Below are 18,945 nucleotides of genomic sequence, written 5' to 3' on the forward strand. Positions count from 1 at the left end.
TGCTACCTTCTGACTGCAGCTAATAAGGGCTCTTTCACCTGCACAACATTTTACCCTGCATTAAATCAAAACCATTCAACCTATTTTATTATCTGCATGGCACCTTCCTCACATAATACAGCTCAATTCTGGCCCCCCTTAGGCCATATTTGTGCTCTCCAGAACACCAATTTGAAGAAAAAACGAATTCATTCATAAATGAAGATAAGACCTTGCTCTTTTTTAAACTACTTGAGCAAAAAGAGGAAGGTGGCAGGTGGGGGTGGCAAGATTTGTAAATGTGCCCAACTAATGCAATCAAATAATGAGTTAAATTGTTCCTGTATTTTTTTTAAGTAAAAATAATCTTTTTACGTGCAAGAAATCAAATACTTGATTTTTTTCAATCTAAAGATACTTTAAAGGCTGTGGCTGGATTCAAACCCCTGTCCATGAGTATCTTCCTGCACCAAAGGTACTAGACTTTGCCACTGAGCTAGAGGCCCTTGATGGTCTTCAGTTGTGCAAGAGACCCTATCAGCATCTGACAGGCCTTGGTGTCATTGCTAATGGCTTCCCCTGCACAGGACACATCAGAGCCATGATATAGGGAAGATTTGACAAGTTAGAGATAGGGAAGCCCGTCTGGTCCAGTGGGTAAGTTCCTGCCTTCCACCCAGACAAGCAGGGTTCAATTCCCATGCCTGGCAGATGACACACTCAATTTCTCAGCAAGCATCTGTGAGTTAACCCCTTTTTTCTTGTAGTTTACCTTCCAAATCCTGCAACACCTTCACCACTAATACAGTCCAATCATTCCTCGATACTCATTCACTCAGTCATTCCACTTCTCCATTCTACAGGCTCAACAAAAACGAACAAGAACAAGAGCTAGTTCAGCAAGCAGATTTAAAGCCTCGCTTTGGATTTATCTTGATGCTGCTGCCCTCTAGTAATGTTATATGGCAACTGCAGCATAATCACAGGATTGAGAAAGGGGCAGTCCTATGCAAATAATCTCCTCCCATGATTACTTCTCTGAGCTTCTGTAGTGGTACGATGATAGGATCTTCAACAAATGGTCTTCAGCAGATTTCTAAAGTTGCCAAATTGTCTTAGGCTAAGGATTGTTCCAGTCGAAGGCCTTCAGATAAGGACCCCACCCTCACTTAGCAGTGTCCAGATTTACTTGCAGTAATGCTCTATACAGAACATGGGCATTCGTGGGCTTACTGTAAAGGTTGCATGCTTAAACCGGGATGTCTAAAGTCCCAGTCCTGGTCTCATTGTCAGAGGCACAGCATAACATAGCATGCCAGACATGGCCATGCAGTGCCATGCCAAGCCAACTGCCCCTTCCCCACGCTTGCTGCATCATGCATTTTCAAGGCATAGTCAATCAGAGGCCTGACTTTGTCTTTTTCTATCACTTCAAAATTCAACATGCTACCTTCTGACTGCAGCTAATAAGGGTTCTTTCACCTGCACAACATTTTACCCTGCATTAAATCAAAACCATTCTACCTATTTTATTATCTGCATGGCACCTTCCTCACATAATACAGCTCAATTCTGGCCCCCCTTAGGCCATATTTGTGCTCTCCAGAACACCAATTTGAAGAAAAAACGAATTCATTCATAAATGAAGATAAGACCTTGCTCCTATTTAAACTACTTGAGCAAAAAGAGGGAGGTGGCAGGTGGGGGTGGCAAGATTTTTAAATGTGCCCAACTAATGCAATCAAAAAATGATTTAAATTGTTCCTGTATTTTTTTTAAGTAAAAATAATCTTTTTACGTGCAAAAAATCAAATACTTGATTTTTTTCAATCTAAAGATACTTTAAAGGCTGTGGCTGGATTCAAACCCCTGTCCATGAGTATCTTCCTGCACCAAAGGCACTAGACTTTGCCACTGAGCTAGAGGCCCTTGATGGGCTTCACTTGTGCAAGACACCCTATCAGCATCTGACAGGCCTTGGTGTCATTGCTAATGGCTTCCCCTGCACAGGACACATCAGAGCCATGATATAGGGAAGATTTGACAAGTTAGAGATAGGGAAGCCTGTCTGGTCCAGTGGGTAAGTTCCTGCCTTCCACCCAGACAAGCAGGGTTCAATTCCCATGCCTGGCAGATGACACACTCAATTTCTCAGCAAGCATCTGTGAGTTAACCCCTTTTTTCTTGTAGTTTACCTTCCAAATCCTGCAACACCTTCACCACAAATACAGTCCAATCATTCCTCGATACTCATTCACTCAGTCATTCCACTTCTCCATTCTACAGGCCCAACAAAAACCAACAAGAACAAGAGCTGGTTCAGCAAGCAGATTTAAAGCCTCTCTTTGGATTTATCTTGATGCTGCTGCCCTCTAGTAATGTTATATGGCAACTGCAGCATAATCACAGGATTGAGAAAGGGGCAGTCCTATGCAAATAATCTCCTCCCATGATTACTTCTCTGAGCTTCTGTAGTGGTACGATGATAGGATCTTCAACAAATGGTCTTCAGCAGATTTCTAAAGTTGCCAAATTGTCTTAGGCTAAGGATTGTTCCAGTCGAAGGCCTTCAGATAAGGACCCCACCCTCACTTAGCAGTGTCCAGATTTACCTGCAGTAATGCTCTATACAGAACTTGGGCGTTCGTGGGCTTACTGTAAAGGTTGCATGCTTAAACCGGGATGTCTAAAGTCCCAGTCCTGGTCTCATTGTCAGAGGCACAGCATAACATACCATGCCAGACATGGCCATGCAGTGCCATGCCAAACCAACTGCCCCTTCCCCACGCTTGCTGCATCATGCATTTTCAAGGCATTGTCAATCAGAGGCCTGACTTTGTCTTTTTCTATCACTTCAAAATTCAACATGCTACCTTCTGACTGCAGCTAATAAGGGCTCTTTCACCTGCTCAACATTTTACCCTGCATTAAATCAAAACCATTCAACCTATTTTATTATCTGCATGGCACCTTCCTCACATAATACAGCTCAATTCTGGCCCCCCTTAGGCCATATTTGTGCTCTCCAGAACACCAATTTGAAGAAAAAACGAATTCATTCATAAATGAAGATAAGACCTTCCTCCTATTTAAACTACTTGAGCAAAAAGAGGGAGGTGGCAGGTGGGGGTGGCAAGATTTGTAAATGTGCCCAACTAATGCAATCAAATAATGAGTTAAATTGTTCCTGTATTTTTTTAAAGTAAAAATAATCTTTTTACGTGCAAAAAATCAAATACTTGATTTTTTTCAATCTAAAGATACTTTAAAGGCTGTGGCTGGATTCAAACCCCTGTCCATGAGTATCTTGTAGCACCAAAGGCACTAGACTTTGCCACTGAGCTAGAGGCCCTTGATGGGCTGCACTTGTGCAAGAGACCCTATCAACATCTGACAGGCCTTGGTGGCATTGCTAATGGCTTCCCCTGCACAGGACACATCAGAGCCATGATATAGGGAAGATTTGACAAGTTAGAGATAGGGAAGCCCATCTGGTCCAGTGGGTAAGTTCCTGCCTTCCACCCAGACAAGCAGGGTTCGATTCCCATGCCTGGCAGATGACACACTCAATTTCTCAGCAAGCAACTGTGAGTTAACCCCTTTTTTCTTGTAGTTTACCTTCCAAATCCCGCAACACCTTCACCACAAATACAGTCCAATCATTCCTCGATACTCATTCACTCAGTCATTCCACTTCTCCATTCTACAGGCTCAACAAAAACCAACAAGAACAAGAGCTAGTTCAGCAAGCAGATTTAAAGCCTCGCTTTGGATTTATCTTGATGCTGCTGCCCTCTAGTAATGTTATATGGCAACTGCAGCATAATCACAGGATTGAGAAAGGGGCAGTCCTATGCAAATAATCTCCTCCCATGATTACTTCTCTGAGCTTCTGTAGTGGTACGATGATAGGATCTTCAACAAATGGTCTTCAGCAGATTTCTAAAGTTGCCAAATTGTCTTAGGCTAAGGATTGTTCCAGTCGAAGGCCTTCAGATAAGGACCCCACCCTCACTTAGCAGTGTCCAGATTTACCTGCAGTAATGCTCTATACAGAACATGGGCGTTCGTGGGCTTACTGTAAAGGTTGCATGCTTAAACCGGGATGTCTAATGTCCCAGTCCTGGTCTCATTGTCAGAGGCACAGCATAACATAGCATGCCAGACATGGCCATGCAGTGCCATGCCAAGCCACCTGCCCCTTCCCCACGCTTGCTGCATCATGCATTTTCAAGGCATAGTCAATTAGAGGCCTGACTTTGTCTTTTTCTATCACTTCAAAATTCAACATGCTACCTTCTGACTGCAGCTAATAAGGGCTCTTTCACCTGCACAACATTTTACCCAGCATTACATCAAAACCATTCAACCTATTTTATTATCTGCATGGCACCTTCCTCACATAATACAGTTCAATTCTGGCCCCCCTTAGGCCATATTTGTGCTCTCCAGAACACCAATTTGAAGAAAAAACTAATTCATTCATAAATGAAGATAAGACCTTGCTCCTATTTAAACTACTTGAGCAAAAAGAGGGAGGTGGCAGGTGGGGGTGGCAAGATTTGTAAATGTGCCCAACTAATGCAATCAAATAATGAGTTAAATTGTTCCTGTATTTTTTTTAAGTAAAAATAATCTTTTTACGTGCAAAAAATCAAATACTTGATTTTTTTCAATCTAAAGATACTTTAAAGGCTGTGGCTGGATTCAAACCCCTGTCCATGAGTATCTTCCTGCACCAAAGGCACTAGACTTTGCCACTGAGCTAGAGGCCCTTGATGGGCTGCATTTGTGCAAGAGACCCTATCAACATCTGACAGGCCTTGGTGGCATTGCTAATGGCTTCCCCTGCACAGGACACATCAGAGCCATGATATAGGGAAGATTTGACAAATTAGAGATAGGGAAGCCCATCTGGTCCAGTGGGTAAGTTCCTGCCTTCCACCCAGACAAGCAGGGTTCAATTCCCATGCCTGGCAGATGACACACTCAATTTCTCAGCAAGCAACTGTGAGTTAACCCCTTTTTTCTTGTAGTTTACCTTCCAAATCCTGCAACACCTTCACCACAAATACAGTCCAATCATTCCTCGATACTCATTCACTCAGTCATTCCACTTCTCCATTCTACAGGCTCAACAAAAACCAACAAGAACAAGAGCTAGTTCAGCAAGCAGATTTAAAGCCTCGCTTTGGATTTATCTTGATGCTGCTGCCCTCTAGTCATGTTATATGGCAACTGCAGCATAATCACAGGATTGAGAAAGGGGCAGTCCTATGCAAATAATCTCCTCCCATGATTACTTCTCTGAGCTTCTGTAGTGGTACGATGATAGGATCTTCAACAAATGGTCTTCAGCAGATTTCTAAAGTTGCCAAATTGTCTTAGGCTAAGGATTGTTCCAGTCGAAGACCTTCAGATAAGGACCCCACCCTCACTTAGCAGTGTCCAGATTTACCTGCAGTAATGCTCTATACAGAACATGGGCGTTCGTGGGCTTACTGTAAAGGTTGCATGCTTAAACCGGGATGTCGAAAGTCCCAGTCCCAGTCCTGGTCTCATTGTCAGAGGCACAGTATAACATAGCATGCCAGACATGGCCATGCAGTGCCATGCCAAACCAACTGCCCCTTCCCCACGCTTGCTGCATCATGTATTTTAAAGGCATAGTCAATCAGAGGCCTGACTTTGTCTTTTTCTATCACTTCAAAATTCAACATGCTACCTTCTGACTGCAGCTAATAAGGGCTCTTTCACCTGCACAACATTTTACCCTGCATTAAATCAAAACCATTCAACCTGTTTTATTATCTGCATGGCACCTTCCTCACATAATACAGCTCAATTCTGGCCCCCCTTAGGCCATATTTGTGCTCTCCAGAACACCAATTTGAAGAAAAAACGAATTCATTCATAAATGAAGATAAGACCTTGCTCCTATTTAAACTACTTGAGCAAAAAGAGGGAGGTGGCAGGTGGGGGTGGCAAGATTTGTAAATGTGCCCAACTAATGCAATCAAATAATGAGTTAAATTGTTCCTGTATTTTTTTTAAGTAAAAATAATCTTTTTACGTGCAAGAAATCAAATACTTGATTTTTTTCAATCTAAAGATACTTTAAAGGCTGTGGCTGGATTCAAACCCCTGTCCATGAGAATATTCCTGCACCAAAGGTACTAGACCTTGCCACTGAGCTAGAGGCCCTTGATGGTCTACAGTTGTGCAAGAGACCCTATCAGCATCTGACAGGCCTTGGTGTCATTGCTAATGGCTTCCCCTGCACAGGACGCATCAGCGCCATGATATAGGGAAGATTTGACAAGTTAGAGATAGGGAAGCCCGTCTGGTCCAGTGGGTAAGTTCCTGCCTTCCACCCAGACAGGCAGGGTTCGATTCCCATGCCTGGCAGATGACACACTCAATCTCTCAGCAAGCATCTGTGAGTTAACCCCTTTTTTCTTGTAGTTTCCCTTCCAAATCCTGCAACACCTTCAACACAAATACAGTCCAATCATTCCTCGATACTCATTCACTCAGTCATTCCACTTCTCCATTCTACAGGCTCAACAAAAACCAACAAGAACAAGAGCTAGTTCAGCAAGCAGATTTAAAGCCTCGCTTTGGATTTATCTTGATGCTGCTGCCCTCTAGTAATGTTATATGGCAACTGCAGCATAATCACAGGATTGAGAAAGGGGCAGTCCTATGCAAATAATCTCCTCCCATGATTACTTCTCTGAGCTTCTGTAGTGGTACGATGATAGGATCTTCAACAAATGGTCTTCAGCAGATTTCTAAAGTTGCCAAATTGTCTTAGGCTAAGGATTGTTCCAGTCGAAGGCCTTCAGATAAGGACCCCACCCTCACTTAGCAGTGTCCAATTTTACCTGCAGTAATGCTCTTTACAGAACATGGGCGTTCGTGGGCTTACTGTAAAGGTTGCATGCTTAAACCGGGATGTCTAATGTCCCAGTCCTGGTCTCATTGTCAGAGGCACAGCATAACATAGCATGCCAGACATGGCCATGCAGTGCCATGCCAAGCCAACTGCCCCTTCCCCACGCTTGCTGCATCATGCATTTTCAAGGCATAGTCAATCAGAGGCCTGACTTTGTCTTTTTCTATCACTTCAAAATTGAACATGCTACCTTCTGACTGCAGCTAATAAGGGCTCTTTCACCTGCACAACATTTTACCCTGCATTACATCAAAACCATTCAACCTATTTTATTATCTGCATGGCACCTTCCTCACATAATACAGCTCAATTCTGGCCCCCCTTAGGCCATATTTGTGCTCTCCAGAACACCAATTTGAAGAAAAAACGAATTCATTCATAAATGAAGATAAGACCTTGCTCCTATTTAAACTACTTGAGCAAAAAGAGGGAGGTGGCAGGTGGGGGTGGCAAGATTTGTAAATGTGCCCAACTAATGCAATCAAATAATGAGTTAAATTGTTCCTGTATTTTTTTTAAGTAAAAATAATCTTTTTACGTGCAAAAAATCAAATACTTGATTTTTTTCAATCTAAAGATACTTTAAAGGCTGTGGCTGGATTCAAACCCCTGTCCATGAGTATCTTCCTGCACCAAAGGCACTAGACTTTGCCACTGAGCTAGAGGCCCTTGATGGGCTTCACTTGTGCAAGAGACCCTATCAGCATCTGACAGGCCTTGGTGTGATTGCTAATGGCTTCCCCTGCACAGGACACATCAGAGCCATGATATAGCGAAGATTTGACAAGTTAGAGATAGGGAAGCCCGTCTGGTCCAGTGGGTAAGTTCCTGCCTTCCACCCAGACAAGCAGGGTTCGATTCCCATGCCTGGCAGATGACACACTCAATTTCTCAGCAAGCAACTGTGAGTTAACCCCTTTTTTCTTGTAGTTTACCTTCCAAATCCTGCAACACCTTCACCACAAATACAGTCCAATCATTCCTCGATACTCATTCACTCAGTCATTCCACTTCTCCATTCTACAGGCTCAACAAAAACCAACAAGAACAAGAGCTGGTTCAGCAAGCAGATTTAAAGCCTCTCTTTGGATTTATCTTGATGCTGCTGCCCTCTAGTAATGTTATATGGCAACTGCAGCATAATCACAGGATTGAGAAAGGGGCAGTCCTATGCAAATAATCTCCTCCCATGATTACTTCTCTGAGCTTCTGTAGTGGTACGATGATAGGATCTTCAACAAATGGTCTTCAGCAGATTTCTAAAGTTGCCAAATTGTCTTAGGCTAAGGATTGTTCCAGTCGAAGGCCTTCAGATAAGGACCCCACCCTCACTTAGCAGTGTCCAGATTTACCTGCCGTAATGCTCTATACAGAACATGGGCGTTCGTGGGCTTACTGTAAAGGTTGCATGCTTAAACCGGGATGTCTAAAGGCCCAGTCCTGGTCTCATTGTCAGAGGCACAGTATAACATAGCATGCCAGACATGGCCATGCAGTGCCATGCCGAACCAACTGCCCCTTCCCCAAGCTTGCTGCATCATGTATTTTAAAGGCATAGTCAATCAGAGGCCTGACTTTGTCTTTTTCTATCACTTCAAAATTCAACATGCTACCTTCTGACTGCAGCTAATAAGGGCTCTTTCACCTGCACAACATTTTACCCTGCATTAAATCAAAACCATTCAACCTATTTTATTATCTGCATGGCACCTTCCTCACATAATACAGCTCAATTCTGGCCCCCCTTAGGCCATATTTGTGCTCTCCAGAACACCAATTTGAAGAAAAAACGAATTCATTCATAAATGAAGATAAGACCTTGCTCTTTTTTAAACTACTTGAGCAAAAAGAGGAAGGTGGCAGGTGGGGGTGGCAAGATTTGTAAATGTGCCCAACTAATGCAATCAAATAATGAGTTAAATTGTTCCTGTATTTTTTTTAAGTAAAAATAATCTTTTTACGTGCAAGAAATCAAATACTTGATTTTTTTCAATCTAAAGATACTTTAAAGGCTGTGGCTGGATTCAAACCCCTGTCCATGAGTATCTTCCTGCACCAAAGGTACTAGACTTTGCCACTGAGCTAGAGGCCCTTGATGGTCTTCAGTTGTGCAAGAGACCCTATCAGCATCTGACAGGCCTTGGTGTCATTGCTAATGGCTTCCCCTGCACAGGACACATCAGAGCCATGATATAGGGAAGATTTGACAAGTTAGAGATAGGGAAGCCCGTCTGGTCCAGTGGGTAAGTTCCTGCCTTCCACCCAGACAAGCAGGGTTCAATTCCCATGCCTGGCAGATGACACACTCAATTTCTCAGCAAGCATCTGTGAGTTAACCCCTTTTTTCTTGTAGTTTACCTTCCAAATCCTGCAACACCTTCACCACTAATACAGTCCAATCATTCCTCGATACTCATTCACTCAGTCATTCCACTTCTCCATTCTACAGGCTCAACAAAAACGAACAAGAACAAGAGCTAGTTCAGCAAGCAGATTTAAAGCCTCGCTTTGGATTTATCTTGATGCTGCTGCCCTCTAGTAATGTTATATGGCAACTGCAGCATAATCACAGGATTGAGAAAGGGGCAGTCCTATGCAAATAATCTCCTCCCATGATTACTTCTCTGAGCTTCTGTAGTGGTACGATGATAGGATCTTCAACAAATGGTCTTCAGCAGATTTCTAAAGTTGCCAAATTGTCTTAGGCTAAGGATTGTTCCAGTCGAAGGCCTTCAGATAAGGACCCCACCCTCACTTAGCAGTGTCCAGATTTACTTGCAGTAATGCTCTATACAGAACATGGGCATTCGTGGGCTTACTGTAAAGGTTGCATGCTTAAACCGGGATGTCTAAAGTCCCAGTCCTGGTCTCATTGTCAGAGGCACAGCATAACATAGCATGCCAGACATGGCCATGCAGTGCCATGCCAAGCCAACTGCCCCTTCCCCACGCTTGCTGCATCATGCATTTTCAAGGCATAGTCAATCAGAGGCCTGACTTTGTCTTTTTCTATCACTTCAAAATTCAACATGCTACCTTCTGACTGCAGCTAATAAGGGTTCTTTCACCTGCACAACATTTTACCCTGCATTAAATCAAAACCATTCTACCTATTTTATTATCTGCATGGCACCTTCCTCACATAATACAGCTCAATTCTGGCCCCCCTTAGGCCATATTTGTGCTCTCCAGAACACCAATTTGAAGAAAAAACGAATTCATTCATAAATGAAGATAAGACCTTGCTCCTATTTAAACTACTTGAGCAAAAAGAGGGAGGTGGCAGGTGGGGGTGGCAAGATTTTTAAATGTGCCCAACTAATGCAATCAAAAAATGATTTAAATTGTTCCTGTATTTTTTTTAAGTAAAAATAATCTTTTTACGTGCAAAAAATCAAATACTTGATTTTTTTCAATCTAAAGATACTTTAAAGGCTGTGGCTGGATTCAAACCCCTGTCCATGAGTATCTTCCTGCACCAAAGGCACTAGACTTTGCCACTGAGCTAGAGGCCCTTGATGGGCTTCACTTGTGCAAGACACCCTATCAGCATCTGACAGGCCTTGGTGTCATTGCTAATGGCTTCCCCTGCACAGGACACATCAGAGCCATGATATAGGGAAGATTTGACAAGTTAGAGATAGGGAAGCCTGTCTGGTCCAGTGGGTAAGTTCCTGCCTTCCACCCAGACAAGCAGGGTTCAATTCCCATGCCTGGCAGATGACACACTCAATTTCTCAGCAAGCATCTGTGAGTTAACCCCTTTTTTCTTGTAGTTTACCTTCCAAATCCTGCAACACCTTCACCACAAATACAGTCCAATCATTCCTCGATACTCATTCACTCAGTCATTCCACTTCTCCATTCTACAGGCCCAACAAAAACCAACAAGAACAAGAGCTGGTTCAGCAAGCAGATTTAAAGCCTCTCTTTGGATTTATCTTGATGCTGCTGCCCTCTAGTAATGTTATATGGCAACTGCAGCATAATCACAGGATTGAGAAAGGGGCAGTCCTATGCAAATAATCTCCTCCCATGATTACTTCTCTGAGCTTCTGTAGTGGTACGATGATAGGATCTTCAACAAATGGTCTTCAGCAGATTTCTAAAGTTGCCAAATTGTCTTAGGCTAAGGATTGTTCCAGTCGAAGGCCTTCAGATAAGGACCCCACCCTCACTTAGCAGTGTCCAGATTTACCTGCAGTAATGCTCTATACAGAACTTGGGCGTTCGTGGGCTTACTGTAAAGGTTGCATGCTTAAACCGGGATGTCTAAAGTCCCAGTCCTGGTCTCATTGTCAGAGGCACAGCATAACATAGCATGCCAGACATGGCCATGCAGTGCCATGCCAAACCAACTGCCCCTTCCCCACGCTTGCTGCATCATGCATTTTCAAGGCATTGTCAATCAGAGGCCTGACTTTGTCTTTTTCTATCACTTCAAAATTCAACATGCTACCTTCTGACTGCAGCTAATAAGGGCTCTTTCACCTGCTCAACATTTTACCCTGCATTAAATCAAAACCATTCAACCTATTTTATTATCTGCATGGCACCTTCCTCACATAATACAGCTCAATTCTGGCCCCCCTTAGGCCATATTTGTGCTCTCCAGAACACCAATTTGAAGAAAAAACGAATTCATTCATAAATGAAGATAAGACCTTCCTCCTATTTAAACTACTTGAGCAAAAAGAGGGAGGTGGCAGGTGGGGGTGGCAAGATTTGTAAATGTGCCCAACTAATGCAATCAAATAATGAGTTAAATTGTTCCTGTATTTTTTTAAAGTAAAAATAATCTTTTTACGTGCAAAAAATCAAATACTTGATTTTTTTCAATCTAAAGATACTTTAAAGGCTGTGGCTGGATTCAAACCCCTGTCCATGAGTATCTTGTAGCACCAAAGGCACTAGACTTTGCCACTGAGCTAGAGGCCCTTGATGGGCTGCACTTGTGCAAGAGACCCTATCAACATCTGACAGGCCTTGGTGGCATTGCTAATGGCTTCCCCTGCACAGGACACATCAGAGCCATGATATAGGGAAGATTTGACAAGTTAGAGATAGGGAAGCCCATCTGGTCCAGTGGGTAAGTTCCTGCCTTCCACCCAGACAAGCAGGGTTCGATTCCCATGCCTGGCAGATGACACACTCAATTTCTCAGCAAGCAACTGTGAGTTAACCCCTTTTTTCTTGTAGTTTACCTTCCAAATCCCGCAACACCTTCACCACAAATACAGTCCAATCATTCCTCGATACTCATTCACTCAGTCATTCCACTTCTCCATTCTACAGGCTCAACAAAAACCAACAAGAACAAGAGCTAGTTCAGCAAGCAGATTTAAAGCCTCGCTTTGGATTTATCTTGATGCTGCTGCCCTCTAGTAATGTTATATTGCAACTGCAGCATAATCACAGGATTGAGAAAGGGGCAGTCCTATGCAAATAATCTCCTCCCATGATTACTTCTCTGAGCTTCTGTAGTGGTACGATGATAGGATCTTCAACAAATGGTCTTCAGCAGATTTCTAAAGTTGCCAAATTGTCTTAGGCTAAGGATTGTTCCAGTCGAAGGCCTTCAGATAAGGACCCCACCCTCACTTAGCAGTGTCCAGATTTACCTGCAGTAATGCTCTATACAGAACATGGGCGTTCGTGGGCTTACTGTAAAGGTTGCATGCTTAAACCGGGATGTCTAATGTCCCAGTCCTGGTCTCATTGTCAGAGGCACAGCATAACATAGCATGCCAGACATGGCCATGCAGTGCCATGCCAAGCCACCTGCCCCTTCCCCACGCTTGCTGCATCATGCATTTTCAAGGCATAGTCAATTAGAGGCCTGACTTTGTCTTTTTCTATCACTTCAAAATTCAACATGCTACCTTCTGACTGCAGCTAATAAGGGCTCTTTCACCTGCACAACATTTTACCCAGCATTACATCAAAACCATTCAACCTATTTTATTATCTGCATGGCACCTTCCTCACATAATACAGTTCAATTCTGGCCCCCCTTAGGCCATATTTGTGCTCTCCAGAACACCAATTTGAAGAAAAAACTAATTCATTCATAAATGAAGATAAGACCTTGCTCCTATTTAAACTACTTGAGCAAAAAGAGGGAGGTGGCAGGTGGGGGTGGCAAGATTTGTAAATGTGCCCAACTAATGCAATCAAATAATGAGTTAAATTGTTCCTGTATTTTTTTTAAGTAAAAATAATCTTTTTACGTGCAAAAAATCAAATACTTGATTTTTTTCAATCTAAAGATACTTTAAAGGCTGTGGCTGGATTCAAACCCCTGTCCATGAGTATCTTCCTGCACCAAAGGAACTAGACTTTGCCACTGAGCTAGAGGCCCTTGATGGGTTTCACTTGTGCAAGAGACCCTATCAGCATCTGACAGGCCTTGGTGTCATTGCTAATGGCTTCCCCTGCACAGGACACATCAGAGCCATGATATAGCGAAGATTTGACAAGTTAGAGATAGGGAAGCCTGTCTGGTCTAGTGGGTAAGTTCCTGCCTTCCACCCAGACAAGCAGGGTTCGATTCCCATGCCTGGCAGATGACACATTCAATTTCTCAGCAAGCAACTGTGAGTTAACCCCTTTTTTCTTCTAGTTTACCTTCCAAATCCTGCAACACCTTCACCACAAATACAGTCCAATCATTCCTCGATACTCATTCACTCAGTCATTCCACTTCTCCATTCTACAGGCTCAACAAAAACCAACAAGAACAAGAGCTGGTTCAGCAAGCAGATTTAAAGCCTCTCTTTGGATTTATCTTGATGCTGCTGCCCTCTAGTAATGTTATATGGCAACTGCAGCATAATCACAGGATTGAGAAAGGGGCAGTCCTATGCAAATAATCTCCTCCCATGATTACTTCTCTAAGCTTCTGTAGTGGTACGATGATAGGATCTTCAACAAATGGTCTTCAGCAGATTTCTAAAGTTGCCAAATTGTCTTAGGCTAAGGATTGTTCCAGTCGAAGACCTTCAGATAAGGACCCCACCCTCACTTAGCAGTGTCCAGATTTACCTGCAGTAATGCTCTATACAGAACATGGGCGTTCGTGGGCTTACTGTAAAGGTTGCATGCTTAAACCGGGATGTCTAAAGTCCCAGTCCTGGTCTCATTGTCAGAGGCACAGTATAACATAGCATGCCAGACATGGCCATGCAGTGCCATGCCGAACCAACTGCCCCTTCCCCACGCTTGCTGCATCATGTATTTTCAAGGCATAGTCAATCAGAGGCCTGACTTTGTCTTTTTCTATCACTTCAAAATTCAACATGCTACCTTCTGACTGCAGCTAATAAGGGCTCTTTCACCTGCACAACATTTTACCCTGCATTAAATCAAAACCATTCAACCTATTTTATTATCTGCACGGCACCTTCCTCACATAATACAGCTCAATTCTGGCCCCCCTTAGGCCATATTTGTGCTCTCCAGAACACCAATTTGAAGAAAAAACGAATTCATTCATAAATGAAGATAAGACCTTGCTCCTATTTAAACTACTTGAGCAAAAAGAGGGAGGTGGCAGGTGGGGGTGGCAAGATTTGTAAATGTGCCCAACTAATGCAATCAAATAATGAGTTAAATTGTTCCTGTATTTTTTTTAAGTAAAAATAATCTTTTTACGAGCAAGAAATCAAATACTTGATTTTTTTCAATCTAAAGATACTTTAAAGGCTGTGGCTGGATTCAAACCCCTGTCCATGAGTATCTTCCTGCACCAAAGGTACTAGACTTTGCCACTGAGCTAGAGGCCCTTGATGGTCTTCAGTTGTGCAAGAGACCCTATCAGCATCTGACAGGCCTTGGTGTCATTGCTAATGGCTTCCCCTGCACAGGACACATCAGAGCCATGATATAGGGAAGATTTGACAAGTTAGAGATAGGGAAGCCTGTCTGGTCCAGTGGGTAGGTTCCTGCCTTCCACCCAGACAAGCAGGGTTCGATTCCCATGCCTGGCAGATGACACACTCAATCTCTCAGCAAGCATCTGTGAGTTAACCCCTTTTTTCTTGTAGTTTCCCTTCCAAATCCTGCAACACCTTCAACACAAATACAGTCCAATCATTCCTCGATACTCATTCACTCAGTCATTCCACTTCTCCATTCTACAGGCTCAACAAAAACGAACAAGAACAAGAGCTAGTTCAGCAAGCAGATTTAAAGCCTCGCTTTGGATTTATCTTGATGCTGCTGCCCTCTAGTAATGTTATATGGCAACTGCAGCATAATCACAGGATTGAGAAAGGGGCAGTCCTATGCAAATAATCTCCTCCCATGATTACTTCTCTGAGCTTCTGTAGTGGTACGATGATAGGATCTTCAACAAATGGTCTTCAGCAGATTTCTAAAGTTGCCAAATTGTCTTAGGCTAAGGATTGTTCCAGTCGAAGGCCTTCAGATAAGGACCCCACCCTCACTTAGCAGTGTCCAGATTTACTTGCAGTAATGCTCTATACAGAACATGGGCATTCGTGGGCTTACTGTAAAGGTTGCATGCTTAAACCGGGATGTCTAAAGTCCCAGTCCTGGTCTCATTGTCAGAGGCACAGCATAACATAGCATGCCAGACATGGCCATGCAGTGCCATGCCAAGCCAACTGCCCTTTCCCCACGCTTGCTGCATCATGCATTTTCAAGGCATAGTCAATCAGAGGCCTGACTTTGTCTTTTTCTATCACTTCAAAATTCAACATGCTACCTTCTGACTGCAGCTAATAAGGTTTCTTTCACCTGCACAACATTTTACCCTGCATTAAATCAAAACCATTCAACCTATTTTATTATCTGCATGGCACCTTCCTCACATAATACAGCTCAATTCTGGCCCCCCTTAGGCCATATTTGTGCTCTCCAGAACACCAATTTGAAGAAAAAACGAATTCATTCATAAATGAAGATAAGACCTTCCTCCTATTTAAACTACTTGAGCAAAAAGAGGGAGGTGGCAGGTGGGGGTGGCAAGATTTTTAAATGTGCCCAACTAATGCAATCAAAAAATGATTTAAATTGTTCCTGTATTTTTTTTAAGTAAAAATAATCTTTTTACGTGCAAAAAATCAAATACTTGATTTTTTTCAATCTAAAGATACTTTAAAGGCTGTGGCTGGATTCAAACCCCTGTCCATGAGTATCTTCCTGCACCAAAGGCACTAGACTTTGCCACTGAGCTAGAGGCCCTTGATGGGCTGCATTTGTGCAAGAGACCCTATCAACATCTGACAGGCCTTGGTGGCATTGCTAATGGCTTCCCCTGCACAGGACACATCAGAGCCATGATATAGGGAAGATTTGACAAATTAGAGATAGGGAAGCCCATCTGGTCCAGTGGGTAAGTTCCTGCCTTCCACCCAGACAAGCAGGGTTCAATTCCCATGCCTGGCAGATGACACACTCAATTTCTCAGCAAGCAACTGTGAGTTAACCCCTTTTTTCTTGTAGTTTACCTTCCAAATCCTGCAACACCTTCACCACAAATACAGTCCAATCATTCCTCGATACTCATTCACTCAGTCATTCCACTTCTCCATTCTACAGGCTCAACAAAAACCAACAAGAACAAGAGCTAGTTCAGCAAGCAGATTTAAAGCCTCGCTTTGGATTTATCTTGATGCTGCTGCCCTCTAGTCATGTTATATGGCAACTGCAGCATAATCACAGGATTGAGAAAGGGGCAGTCCTATGCAAATAATCTCCTCCCATGATTACTTCTCTGAGCTTCTGTAGTGGTACGATGATAGGATCTTCAACAAATGGTCTTCAGCAGATTTCTAAAGTTGCCAAATTGTCTTAGGCTAAGGATTGTTCCAGTCGAAGACCTTCAGATAAGGACCCCACCCTCACTTAGCAGTGTCCAGATTTACCTGCAGTAATGCTCTATACAGAACATGGGCGTTCGTGGGCTTACTGTAAAGGTTGCATGCTTAAACCGGGATGTCGAAAGTCCCAGTCCCAGTCCTGGTCTCATTGTCAGAGGCACAGTATAACATAGCATGCCAGACATGGCCATGCAGTGCCATGCCAAACCAACTGCCCCTTCCCCACGCTTGCTGCATCATGTATTTTAAAGGCATAGTCAATCAGAGGCCTGACTTTGTCTTTTTCTATCACTTCAAAATTCAACATGCTACCTTCTGACTGCAGCTAATAAGGGCTCTTTCACCTGCACAACATTTTACCCTGCATTAAATCAAAACCATTCAACCTGTTTTATTATCTGCATGGCACCTTCCTCACATAATACAGCTCAATTCTGGCCCCCCTTAGGCCATATTTGTGCTCTCCAGAACACCAATTTGAAGAAAAAACGAATTCATTCATAAATGAAGATAAGACCTTGCTCCTATTTAAACTACTTGAGCAAAAAGAGGGAGGTGGCAGGTGGGGGTGGCAAGATTTGTAAATGTGCCCAACTAATGCAATCAAATAATGAGTTAAATTGTTCCTGTATTTTTTTTAAGTAAAAATAATCTTTTTACGTGCAAGAAATCAAATACTTGATTTTTTTCAATCTAAAGATACTTTAAAGGCTGTGGCTGGATTCAAACCCCTGTCCATGAGAATATTCCTGCACCAAAGGTACTAGACCTTGCCACTGAGCTAGAGGCCCTTGATGGTCTACAGTTGTGCAAGAGACCCTATCAGCATCTGACAGGCCTTGGTGTCATTGCTAATGGCTTCCCCTGCACAGGACGCATCAGCGCCATGATATAGGGAAGATTTGACAAGTTAGAGATAGGGAAGCCCGTCTGGTCCAGTGGGTAAGTTCCTGCCTTCCACCCAGACAGGCAGGGTTCGATTCCCATGCCTGGCAGATGACACACTCAATCTCTCAGCAAGCATCTGTGAGTTAACCCCTTTTTTCTTGTAGTTTCCCTTCCAAATCCTGCAACACCTTCAACACAAATACAGTCCAATCATTCCTCGATACTCATTCACTCAGTCATTCCACTTCTCCATTCTACAGGCTCAACAAAAACCAACAAGAACAAGAGCTAGTTCAGCAAGCAGATTTAAAGCCTCGCTTTGGATTTATCTTGATGCTGCTGCCCTCTAGTAATGTTATATGGCAACTGCAGCATAATCACAGGATTGAGAAAGGGGCAGTCCTATGCAAATAATCTCCTCCCATGATTACTTCTCTGAGCTTCTGTAGTGGTACGATGATAGGATCTTCAACAAATGGTCTTCAGCAGATTTCTAAAGTTGCCAAATTGTCTTAGGCTAAGGATTGTTCCAGTCGAAGGCCTTCAGATAAGGACCCCACCCTCACTTAGCAGTGTCCAATTTTACCTGCAGTAATGCTCTTTACAGAACATGGGCGTTCGTGGGCTTACTGTAAAGGTTGCATGCTTAAACCGGGATGTCTAATGTCCCAGTCCTGGTCTCATTGTCAGAGGCACAGCATAACATAGCATGCCAGACATGGCCATGCAGTGCCATGCCAAGCCAACTGCCCCTTCCCCACGCTTGCTGCATCATGCATTTTCAAGGCATAGTCAATCAGAGGCCTGACTTTGTCTTTTTCTATCACTTCAAAATTCAACATGCTACCTTCTGACTGCAGCTAATAAGGGCTCTTTCACCTGCACAACATTTTACCCTGCATTACATCAAAACCATTCAACCTATTTTATTATCTGCATGGCACCTTCCTCACATAATACAGCTCAATTCTGGCCCCCCTTAGGCCATATTTGTGCTCTCCAGAACACCAATTTGAAGAAAAAACGAATTCATTCATAAATGAAGATAAGACCTTGCTCCTATTTAAACTACTTGAGCAAAAAGAGGGAGGTGGCAGGTGGGGGTGGCAAGATTTGTAAATGTGCCCAACTAATGCAATCAAATAATGAGTTAAATTGTTCCTGTATTTTTTTTAAGTAAAAATAATCTTTTTACGTGCAAAAAATCAAATACTTGATTTTTTTCAATCTAAAGATACTTTAAAGGCTGTGGCTGGATTCAAACCCCTGTCCATG

Source organism: Pleurodeles waltl, chromosome 1_2 (assembly GCF_031143425.1).
Source record: "Pleurodeles waltl isolate 20211129_DDA chromosome 1_2, aPleWal1.hap1.20221129, whole genome shotgun sequence".
NCBI classification, from domain to species: domain Eukaryota; kingdom Metazoa; phylum Chordata; class Amphibia; order Caudata; family Salamandridae; genus Pleurodeles; species Pleurodeles waltl.